Source organism: Ambystoma mexicanum, chromosome 6q, assembly GCF_040938575.1.
Source record: "Ambystoma mexicanum isolate Mex_15411 chromosome 6q, UKY_AmexF1_1, whole genome shotgun sequence".
Classification (NCBI taxonomy): domain Eukaryota; kingdom Metazoa; phylum Chordata; class Amphibia; order Caudata; family Ambystomatidae; genus Ambystoma; species Ambystoma mexicanum.
Window position 1 is genome coordinate 80,534,810 of NC_090937.1, and position 12,703 is coordinate 80,547,512.

The window sequence follows — 12,703 nt, forward strand, 5'->3', positions numbered from 1 at the left end:
AACAGGGCCCACATTAAATCAGGGTGGTACGGTCTACCCCACTAAACAAGATTAGAATAAATATTTCCCTCCCACTCCCGTTGTGAGTCATATATAGCTAGATATTACCCAAAGACTAGAAGGGGCCAAACCAACCATAACTAGAGCTTTTTTAGATTGCGCGCCACAGGGAATTTTATAGATACTCAATTCATTCAGCAACAAAGATGGACCCAATACAATAAGATTAGTAAGTTGACGCGACCCGAAGCTGCTGACGCCCCACCTTGAGGACCCGACAGCGGCATTGCTGTTCTTCATGAAAAACAATACTGTCTGACTCCCGGGTACTTACCTGGTTAGTTGTTAGGTTGCTGTGATTGCACCCTCCTGAGCTTTGAGTCACGTTGGAGAATGGATGGCAAGGTGGTTGGTGGGGGGGCTGGTGATGACCTAACCGTGTTCTCCTGTGCCTAAGGATATCCGTCCTAGAGGCAGAAATCCTTCAGGGTGCCTACCTAGCCCCTATGAACCCTTTGAATCCAATTCCATTACTTGTTACAAAAAGCATGGCATCATCTGAATTTGACAACGTTAACAGCGTCTGCCTACCTTTGTTCTACTGCCCACAGTTCACTGGTCCCCCAGTGTCCCCCATCTGACCTTTGAGACACTCATTCCTCAGGTAGGGTTGGACTTCTAAAGTTTAGGCCTACACAAAGTTATTAACCTACCAGTATTGCTATTTAGGAAATGTTGGTTGAGGAGATTTGCTAACCTGAAGCTACTCTCGTACTTACCTGTTTTATCATCTAAAAAGGTCTGCTATTGAACTGATTATTTCAACAGAAAATGTCCTAATATATATATATATATATATATATATATATATATATATATATATATATATATATATATATATATATATATATAGACATTTCTGATGTTTGTTAATCTGCTTAGAATCACATGCTGTGCATAGGTCCGACATCCAGTGGTCACTGCGGAGTATTGCATTTTGTTTTTCGTAGTCGAAAAGGGGACGTCGACAAGGCGTGTCTGTAACACTATCCCTATAGTGACGTGCGTTGTACCCACAATCCCTCACGCGTCGAGGTCCCTCAGATTGTTTTTTTCCGCCCAGCGTATGGTCGCCTTACGCGGAGCTCCTAGAGAGACATTGCTAAACACTTACTACGGACCTCGGTCCTTTATATATACTTATTGTTAAAGATCCATCCCCTCGACGTTAGCTGTGAAGCTGTTTCTCCGCCGAGCAAGTTTTTGACGGAGGGGAAGAGACGGAGGAGATCCTTCGGCGCTGCCGAACACGTGGCCAGGCCTCGCTGGCCAACACACACTAGGGAGAGTGGGGGTTCGAACTTTTATCTTCTCGTCGAGAATGTCTTTCTTTCTCCCCTATCTTTCCCTTGGGGTTGTTATCACCAGTTTTTATTGCCTCAGCTATGGAGAGGACACCTTTTAAGTTTTGCCCACGCTGTAGGGGCAAATACACTTGGAAAGACAAACACAAGCTCTGTAATCGTTGCTTGCCCCTCGATCATAAAGAGGACAGCTGCGCGGCCTGTAAGCTCTTGAAACCAAGAACTCTTAAAGAACGGAAAGTTAAGAGGTGGGCGGACTACGCTATGTCGAAGTCAGTTTCTTCACCCGCCGCCGCTGTTACAGAAAGTGACGAGGAGGGTGATAACTCGACCTCCGTTACGGAAGTCTTTAACCCCCAGAAGGAGCGCTCGCGCTCCTCGACGTCCGTCCCCGGCCCCGACGGGCTCGGCTCACGCCCTGCTTATGGGGATGAACACCCCGGCGACAAGGACGCACACAGACCCCATAGGCCTAAGCACACAACCCACGGCTCTTCTTCGTCGAGGACGAAGGATCCATCAGCGCCGAAGGGGACGCAGGGCACTCCGGCGTCTACCTCAGACCGTAAGGGTCTCAAGCCCCACCCGCAAACGCAGCCGCGACCAGCGATTGGGCTTTCATCTAACACGGGCGCTACCTCAAAAACATCCGACGTAACGCTCCATAGAGCGGCCGTCGAGAAACAACGCGTAACGCAGGCAACGTCGACTCCAGAACCCTCTACTGACGAACTCGTTGTCGAGAGCCTGGCGAGAATTGTTTCCGAGGACAAACATAAGCAGACGACGAAACAGACGTCGAATACCGCACCAAAAGATATAGAAATGCCGAAAAAGCACAAAAGTAGCCAGGAACTGCCCCCTTCATCTAAGGGCACTTCTGAACTACCGGAGGGCTTTTCTGAGGGCTACGGAAACCTTTTGTCGACGTTGTGGGAGCGTTCTAAGCGTTTTGAAGGTGAAAACACTGATTTCCCCCCTCTAGACTATTCAGGGGTTCCCCATGAGACCCTTGAAAGACTCCATTCTTGTATGGAAAAGATGGAAAGGTATTTGGGTAGCCAAAACCCACCCACACCCAAAAGACCAAGAGAATGGACCCAGGATGACCCTAGGGTCAAGATTCCTAGGCTGTTTCCCCCTTCTACAGACGCATATGACCTCACTGAAGAGGAGCAATACCTCCAGGAAGATGAGTGTGGGTGGAGAGGAAGAACATGAGGAAGAGAGGTTTGAAGAAGACCCTTACACTAGTGCAGGAGCTTTTGAAGAGGAAACAGCTACTTCACAGCCCTGGCACTCCCCATCAGTGCAGCCTTGGCAATCCCCATCAGTGCACTCAGACCCTGATGTCTTTCAGCCTTCTCCTCCCAAGGACTCACCGATTGGAAACACCTCCCCCATAGATGACCAACCTTCACTTAATGCACTGTTGCGCAAGGCAGCAGCGCATTTTGAGATAGACACAGGGGAGACTCTTCCGGACATAGACTTTGTAGAAAGAGTTATTAAAGAAAAAGCCCCGGTCAGTCAGTCTATTCCACTCCTGGCTTCTATAAGGAGAAGAATAACTCCTTCCCTTTCCAATCCGGCCTTAGTCAGAGGGGTCAACCCTCGGATAGAAAAGCTCTGAAGCCCTTCGTCCTCTGACCCTTTGTACATCAGGGGACATTCTATTCCGGACTCCCTTGTAGTGACTAATACAAGAAAAAGAGCGGGGGTACCACTATCTACTAGTGAGGCACCAGCTGACAAAGAGGGCAAGAAGCTCTATGCACTTGGGAAGAGAATCACGACCTCCGCCGCCTTCTCAACCAGGATTGCAAATAACAATTCCCTACTAGCTAGCTACGCAGATGCACAGTGGAGCAAGCTGAGCAGCGAAGCAGAGGACGCACCAGAACCCCTGCGTTCACGCCTGCTAGCTATAATATCAGAGGGAACTCTTGTAAACCAGGGCATCGTAAAGAACTCCTTAGATGCCGCAGAAACAGCTGGCCGTTCACTGGTTCAGGGAATACTTCTCAAACGCCATGTCTGGTTGCGCAATTCGGGTTTTAAGCCGGAAACACAGGCTTCCCTGATAAATAAACCCATAGAACAAACACATCTGTTTGGAAAAGCAGTTGATGAGGCCCTAGAACATGCGAAGAAGGAGTTTGATACCATCAAGACTCTTGACCAAATTTCTAGGCCACCTAACAGACGCAGCTATGGCAATAGACGCTCCTTTCGTGGCCAACACCAGCAACAAAGCCAACAGCAATTTTACTCTGCTACCAACTGGCCCTCTAACCAAAGCACCCAGTTCAGTCAAAGAGGCCAACGTCGTGGCAAAGGAAGAGGGCGCGGCTCCAGTCCCAAAGGCCCCACGCCCAATACCAACAAATGACCCGAAGATTCGGGTCCCCTCCCATGCATCACCGGTCGGGGGCCGGCTAACATCGTTCCTTTCAGCATGGGAGGGAATAACGTCAGACCGCTGGGTATTATCCACCATAGCCCACGGATACTGCATCGAATTCAACGGTTCCCCGAAATACAGACCCCCACGGAACCGACGCATGACACCGGAACACCTCACTATTCTTCTTCAAGAAGTAGAAGAGCTACTGAAAAAAGAAGCTATAGAGGCTGTCCCCCTATCTCAGGTAACAGAAGGTATTTATTCAGTGTACTTCCTTGTACCCAAAAAGGATTTAACCATGCGCCCTGTATTAGATCTGCGTCCAGCGAACAAGTTTGTCAAACCCCAAAGGTTTCGTATGGTGACCTTGCAGGAAGTAATTGTAACGCTCACCTGATTCCCGTAGAGGCGCCGGTCTTGACTGGGCGTATACCGTATCTTCAAAGGTGATGTGTAACACACGGCTGGCTCTTTGGGCTGGACCTCTGTGCACTGTATGTCTGACTCGAAGGGTAAGATGTCTGCAGATAGAAAATATGGGATTAAGGAACTGGGTTATTGAATGTCTCTCTCTTCTTCCCTTTCTCTTCTCCTGTAGAACCCCAAAAGTTAACGCTCTCACCTTAGGTAAGTGAACGCCGTGCTCTCCATCTGCCTCGGGGCAGGGTGCTGTAACCAGTTTCTTCACTGGATAAGGGGAGCAGGCCTCTTGACTTCAGAGGACTGCTGTCCGTCGTTTACTGCACGAACGGTAAGTTTCGAGTAATCCTAATGTCTTTAAAGTCTTTAGTAATGATGTCTCTTGTTTTGCAGGGTTCCGGCGATGGCGGATGACGGGCTGAAGTGAGTTGAAGATGGAGCCCGTGTGATGAATAGAAGCGCCTGGAAGCACGTAAGTAAGCGCTTGTTGCCTGCTTCACGATGCGCTCTAACTGTCTTTTTATTTTGCAGGTACAAGTTCGGAGCGGCTGCAGGGTGCCGGAATACCCACTGGGTTAGATGTGGAAAGGAGTAATGGCACGTGAGTATTAAAGTTCCCCAATGTCTTTAAACGCACCTTGTTTTGTCTTTCAGATGCGGGATGCAGCGCCGAAGGCCTCCGGAGCGTGCGAAGAGTTGGTAAGCTTTTGTCTTTCAGATGCCGGAATGCAGTGTGAAGACCTCCGGAGCGCACGAAGAGTAGGTAAGCCTTTGTCTTTCAGATGCCGGAATGCAGCGCGAGGCGTTGGTGACAGCCGATGGACCAGGTAAGTGAAGAGCTGTCACTGAAGACCGTAATGCTAACCTGTTCTTTCTTGTCTTTATAGGTGTTGCTGAAGACTGGATTCAGGATGGTAAGCCTTTTTCCTTAGGCCCAGGATCAGATGCAGAAGACACGATGAGCGTTCTGCTGCAGAGGATGCAGAATAACGCAAAGCAAGATTCATCCATCGGGTGTGGTTTAAATAGCCTCCTGTAGTGCTTAGGTGTCTCCTTCCACAGCCACGCCTAGGTAAGAAAAGAGTTCCTGCTTTCCAGAAGAGTTCCAGTGTTCTGAATCTAGGGAGTGGCTCCTGCCCCACCCAACAGGAAAAGTAGGTCCAAACAGAAGAGGATCAGAGGCTCAACTGGCAGGCAAGTAAGCAGCATGGTCTGCTGCAGGTAAGTCCACCCAAGCATTATGAGCCCGGCGCTTCCAGCGCTGGGACTGGGCATATTTATGAGCCTGGTGCCACTGGCGCCAGGACTGGGTCCAAAAGGTCCCAATTGGGACTGGTTGGCACTCGGAACCTGGGTTGTGGATCTGCTTCCAAGGGAGTTGGGAAAACCCTGACCTTTTGGAAGCAGAGATCATGACAGTAATCCCACTGTTATCACAGGGGGATTACATGACAACACTAGACATGAAAGATGCATACTTTCATATTTTAATGTTGCCAGCGCACAGAAAATACCTCAGGTTCAAGATAGAGAACAAACACTATCAGTTCAGAGTACTACCCTTCGGGATAGCATCTGCACCAAGGGTATTTACGAAAGTACTGGCAGTGGCAGCGGCCCACCTGCGCAGGTTATCCATCCCGGTATACCCTTACCTCGACGACTGGCTAATAACAGGGGATTCTTACGAAACATTTTTCTCCAATACCCAAAACACCGTAGACCTTTTGTCCCAACTGGGCTTCTCCATCAACGAAAAGAAGTCCAGCTTAGACCCCAGCCAAATCAAACAATTCCTAGGGGCTCTAATTCGAACAAGGGACGGCCTCGTCTTCCCCTCCAACGAGAGGGTCCAAAACATGCTGTTTCAGATCCCCTGTTATGTGGCAGGTCGAGAGGTGACGGTACGCAAAGCAATGCGCTTGCTAGGGATGATGGCGTCATGTATTTATTTGGTACCTCACGCGCGCTTGCGCATGCGCCCAATGCAAGAGTGGCTTTACAGCCAGTGGTGTCAGGCCAGCGGACAATGGGACGATCTAGTGGTGGTCTCGCAGGCCTTGGTTCTCTCGCTACGGTGGTGGACAAAGGAAAACCTGTTATTAGGGAAGACTTTTGCCACACCCGCAGTGGAAGCCACTCTAACCACAGACGCATCCCTTACAGGATGGGGGGCTCACCTATCCGATCAGACTGCTCATGGAGTGTGGACTCCGAGTTTAGCATCCAAGCATATAAACCTGCTGGAACTACTAGCGGTGTTCAAAGCACTGAAAGCCTTTCAGGAACACTTACAAGGAAAGACAGTGATGGTCCTCACAGACAGCACCACAGCCATGTACTACCTCAACAAGCAAGGGGGCACTCACTCTCCAGGACTGTCCAAGCTGTCCCAGAATATATGGAAGTGGGCTCTCAAACACAACATGTTCCTACTATCACAACATGTACCAGGGGAACTCAATCTGCTAGCAGACAAACTCAGCAGAGACTTCCCTCTGCCCAAAGAGTACGAATGGCAATTGCACGAAGACATCTTCACGCAATGGGGTTTCCCGGAAATAGACCTGTTCGCAACCCTGGAGAACTCACAATGCCAAAGTTACGCCTCCAGGTACCCCCAAAACCAATCCAAGGGGAACGGTCTGTCGATGCAATGGTCAGGGAAATTTGTTTACGCCTTTCCCCCCGACTCCCCTCCTCAACAAAGTGGTGCACAAGATGCACCAAGAGCAGGTTACCATGATACTAGTGGCCCCAATGTGGGCCCGGCAGCCATGGTTCGCTCACTTGATGGAGATGTCCCTATCTCCCCCAATGAAACTTCCCTGCCCGTACAACATGCTGTCACAAGACAAGGGCAGGACACTGCATCCATACCCTCAGACCATGAACTTAGCAGTCTGGCTCCTGAGATCATAGAATTTGGACATTTACATCTCCCACAGAGATGTATGGACATCCTCAGGGAAGCCAGAAAACCTAATACTCGCCACTGCTATTCTAGCAAGTGGAAAAGATTTGTCATCTGGTGTAGAAGTAAAAACATCAACCCGGTTGACTGCTCTGCCACTAACATTATTCTGTACTTGACCCATTTACTGGATTCAGGTCTAGTGTTTAATTCCATTAAAGTCCACCTAGCGGCACTTTCTGCATACACCACTTCCCAACTTAAAGTGTCATGGTGGAAGATACCAGTTATCAAGGCCTTCATGGAAGGGGTAAAGAGAATACACCCCCCGATAGCTAACCCAGCTCCTGGATGGGACTTAAACGTGGTACTTTCCAGACTCATGGGCACTCCTTTCGAACCCATGCACAAGGCAACTCTTAAAAACCTCACTCTTAAGACTGCTTTCCTAATAGCTATCACCTCCATTAGGAGAGTAAGTGAACTACAGGCTCTTTCTGTACTAGACCCCTTCGTAACAGTTCACAAGGATAAGGTGGTTCTTCGCACACACCCAAGGTTTGCACCAAAATTCATCTCGAAATTTCATGTAAACCAATCTATAGAACTACCAACGTTCTTTCAAAACCCTTCCAGCTTGGGAGAAAAAAGTCTGCATACACTAGATGTACGCAGAGCTGTCATGTTCTACATGGAAAGAACCAGAACACTGAGAAAGACTAATCAGTTCTTTGTCTCGGTGGCAGCAGGAAGAGAAGGAGATGCAGTCTCTAAGTCCACTATATCTAGATGGATTGTACAATGCATCACTCTCTGTTACACTCTTGCTAAGAGAGAACTACCCTTCAAGCCAAGAGCACATTCCACTCGAGGCACTGGGGCTTCCATAGCATTCATTGCAAATGTTCCCCTTGAGTCCATCTGCAAAGCGGCTACCTGGAGTTCTGTACACACCTTTACAAAACACTACTGTCTAGATGCACACTCTAGATCTGACTCCCAGGTGGGACAGGCAGTATTAAGACATCTTTTCTCTACTGTTCCTTCTCATAACCCACCGCCAACTCCGGGTACTGCTCGCTAGTCTATGCACAGCATGTGATTCTAAGCAGATTAACAAACATCAGAAGACAATGCATTACTTACCGTAAAAGCATTTCTGATGGTTGTATCTGCTTAGATTCACATGCGCCCACCCTTCCTCCCCGCTCGGATGGAAGGAACATAGACATCCTTTCCTATATTTCTCTCTTTTCTGTACTCACTCACGTATAGAAGGCTCCCTCAGGGCAGAAAAATACAAACAGAGGGACCTCGACGCGTGAGGGATTGTGGGTACAACGCACGTCACTATAGGGATAGTGTTACAGACACGCCTTGTCGACGTCCCCTTTTCGACTACGAAAAACAAAATGCAATACTCCGCAGTGACCACTGGATGCCAGACCTATGCACAGCATGTGAATCTAAGCAGATACAACCATCAGAAATGCTTTTACGGTAAGTAATGCATTGTCATATGTGTGAAACTTTCCTTACTTACCTGAACTGCATATTGATTTTAACATTGCCTTAGTGTATATGATAAATAACCATATTTTTATATAAATTACAGTGTGCGTTTCCTTGACTATAAGTGGGTTCAAAGGTCTTTGTACTCACCTACAGCCCTTCTCCCTCCAAGACTAAAAATGGCTGCTCGAACATAGCTACCAAACCTTTTGGGTAGTGCAGACCAAGCCTAAGAGTTGGAGCGCTGTGAACCCAAGAGTGAGTCTTCGATAGTCCTACGACAGGTGGACTTTAGAAAAACTCGCTAACACACTGACATGCTGGCTTTCCCTATAGTTGAAATCAAAAACAGAGGAATCACATTTAACAAAATGGGAAAAGCCCAGGCACTCTTAACTTCAGAGTTGCACCACTTGCTGTAAAATTAAACTTTAAATAATGTCCTTTTTAAAAATAGAATCATTAACCACTAAGAGCGGAGACCTTTGGTTTCACAGAAGCAGAAGCAGCTCATATTTTGAATTTATTTAAATTCACTGAGGATATGTTCATTGGATCTAAGAAACTAGGTGAAATATTCAATCATCTTGGGAAATCATTGTGGAGAGAAATGAATCAAAAACTTCATGCTACAACTTTGGATCACAGTGCATTCCAAGAGGTTTACATGCATCACTTGAACCTCCACTTTGCAAAGAAAGTCCTTTTGTCAAAAAATGGAGAAACATTTTGAATTAATGCTCTCTAGATTTAATTATTTTAACTATTGAGGAATGATCTAAATCTTTGAACACAGTTGAGGAAGATATAAATCAAATCCATTGTGACTGCATTTATGACAGATGAAATTCAACACTGGAGTACATAAACTTAAAATTGGAGTCATATCATAAAGAGTTAGAAACCAAAACGATTAGAACATTTAGGAGAGATACTGTGGATTACAAACTTCACATTGATATATACCCGGCGAGAATATTACCACCAGGGTTAATCCAGGAGTTACATTCCAAAAGGAAGCCCAAATCCACCATCATACGGTACATCATTGGACATCTCTGAAAGTGAACCATATAGGGAGGAGGTAGTTTGAGGGGTCTGCAATGTGGAACTCTAGACTATGCATAGTTTTCTGAAGATTCAGCATTTTATTTAAAACCAAAATAAACAAACCATAACTAAACCTACTCTACCAGGGGATTCCCTATCTAGTCTAGGATCTAAGGGAAAACCTGCAAGCATTCACAATACTAACCCTCACACTAAACAACAAACATTTGAATAATCATTAAGACATCATAAATGAAAGGTTACCAAACCACCAGTGCCATGGATGGCTTACTTGTCCTGGGCAGATCTAGCTCTGCCAGCAATGTCCAAAAGTCAATTCTTCCAAGGAAAAGAAAAGTCTTGAAAAGTTCCAAAGAAATAAAAGATCATACAAATCTCCACTGGTAACAGTTCTTCTAAGCTTCAGGAAAAGATTCCCCTTTACAAATTCTACAAAGGAAACAACAGTACCAATGGGATTCCTGGATAGTCTCCTCGAAGCAAGGAGGAAAGCGAGCAGTCTCCAGTGCCTGCAGAGAAACACTGGTCTGCGCAGTGTTTCTTCCCGTTCTATTTGTGAAAGACATCCCTACTGCTATATCTACAGCATCCCCCGCAAAGCGAGGAGGAAAGCAAGCAGTCTGCAGTGCCGAGTGCGGAGTTGGAGCAATGTGCTACTAACTTGCCACGATTTACCAAACCTAAAGCACGGGATGGGGCATGTGCGGTATTTAAGTAGTAGCGTGGCATTGGATTATTTTACTTTGATGGTCTGCTGGAGCTGAACTTTTAAAGTCTGAAGCGAGGTGTGAGGCCTGTGACCCTAGCTCCCGTCCAGGGACTGCCGGGGTCACCAGTGTGTGGCTTTCCCTTTGACCTGAAACCGGGGCCTTTTCCAATTTGGTGCGCGCGCAGTGAAACGGCGCACTGCCCAGTTGCCGTCCCAGAGCCTATGGGGTTGCCCCTAGGTGGTTTGCCCTTTGATCTGGGATTGTGTGCGGAGGTTTTCAGTACGCTGCATCTTATATTCTCCCTCCATTCTCCGTACTCAGCACCTTGTGAGCTGCGTGCCCCCATACTGTCTGCTGGGCCACAGCCCTAGCTGGGGCAATCTGGTGAGTTATTGGTGTATTCGGAGTGCTAAACCATTCATACTTATTTTTGGGGCAGGTTTGACGCCAACTGTTGATTGAAGAAATGACTGTCAGAATGCGCTCAGGTCTACGTAGTCAAACGGGACAAGATTCCCAACCAAGAAGTAGCATTATCTCGGTCAATTTGGATCTGACTGGGTGCTCTTCTGTGTTGGGGAGTAATACGGAGGTCTTACCACCAGTGTCGACTTCACTCTGCAGATTATGACCCCATATCCTCTTCTGGTGAGAATCCGGGTCGGGAGGTGGAGGCAGTTAACAAAGATGGTCAGCTAGTGCTGCAACTGACTTTAAATTTGGACGATCAATTCACCCCGGCACCTCTACCTCCCATTTTGGTTTGACAAACTGCCATTCTACCTATTTTTAAGAGGGCTCCTACTAGCAATCCTACTAATTGCACATTGGCCCAGTTTAAAATACCTAGGGGCAATTCTTTGACCCGGCCGATCTCTGGGCAATGCTTTATGGATTACCATTTCATCAAAACAGCTGCAACAAGTACTGAATTGAAACCTTTTCCGGCAGTTAGAGGAAAAGCTATGTTAAATGATTCGGTCATGACCTTGCAGGATCATTTTGGTGGCCCAAAAGATCTGACTGATATTAGCATCATTGAATTTGCCGATCAGGAGTCTAACCAAGAACCAGCTGTTTGCAACAAAGCTAAAAGTGTGGTACAACAAACTTGCAATGCCTCGCAGCAGGATTCACCTATGGTTCTTACTAACTTAATCGATAGGTATGACATTGGAAAATATCCTGATGGCCATATGCAGATGCAATCTGATGGCTCAGGGGAATTTGGTGCCCAGAGTGACTCCCCTGCACTTCATCATACTCTAAGGGAAAATTGATACGACCGACTCATCTAATGGTCTCTGCTCTTAATATGGTTTTGAGTTCATTTGTTTCCAGTATGATAATATCTGGGTGGAGTTAAAATCCACAAATGTGTTGATGGTCGAGGTGAACAGTAAACTGGGGGGAATTGGGTCATAGCTGCGTTTTGGTACCATTGGTCTAGGGCAAACTGAGGTGATGGCTGATGTGGGGGGTGGGGCAACAGCTGAAACCCATCACTGTTGATAGTTCCTCGGAAATTATTGAAATCTCTGATTCCAATGTTTTTGAGGGCCCTGTACTATGTACAACCAATTCTGTATCGCTTAGGACAAGGGTTGATTCGATACCACCAAGCTCTCCCTTGTTTGTTACTATTACGCAGGGTCCACCAATTGATCTGACAATTGAACAACTCCCATCGGGGGAGGGGGAGATTATCAGTTTTGGCAAAGACCTCAGAGGAGTTACCGCCTAATAAGCCTATCTATGGGAAAAAATGAAATTGGACAAACGGAAATCATTGGTGCGAAGGACTCGTACCCTTTGTTTCAGAGCCGCCCATAAATCTCTATTTAAAACAAAGCTGTCCCATGTTATTGAAGATTGAAACTCGAGATTGGTGGTGCATCCTAGAGTAATTTCTGTTGATTACACCAAACAAACTGATCAGAACCCTTTGGTTTTCCAGCCTGAGCAGATTAAAATTCTGCCCAGGGGGAACCAAAGGTTTCCGGTCAAATCTCTTTTGACGTGGGTAAAAATGGGGTGGAGTACCCTTCACATTCGGGGTTGGGGGGCACTTGTGGGGTCCAATGGGGAGTCAGTAGCCGTGCACCTGCCATCGGCCGGTGGGGGAGGAGTGATATTACCCAGACTCTTGGCTACCATGGAGGGTCCGATTGAATCTGGGGACCAAGAGGGGGGCGTCAACTTTTTCACAGACTGCTGTAAATGCTGGTGTGGGGCAGATGGCCTTTGGAGGGGGTTGTGGGAGTGGGAAACCGAGGGAAGAAATCAACTTGGGGATTAAGAGAGG

The 12,703-nt window shown here is 47.2% G+C and overlaps 1 protein-coding gene across 2 annotated transcripts in view; it reads right to left on the minus strand.

Moving 5' to 3' along the window:
- Nucleotides 1–12,703, minus strand: part of UBA6 (ubiquitin like modifier activating enzyme 6) — a 1,607,755-nt gene that overhangs the window by 1,280,327 nt on the left and 314,725 nt on the right. The gene's annotated exons all lie outside the window — the stretch shown is intronic.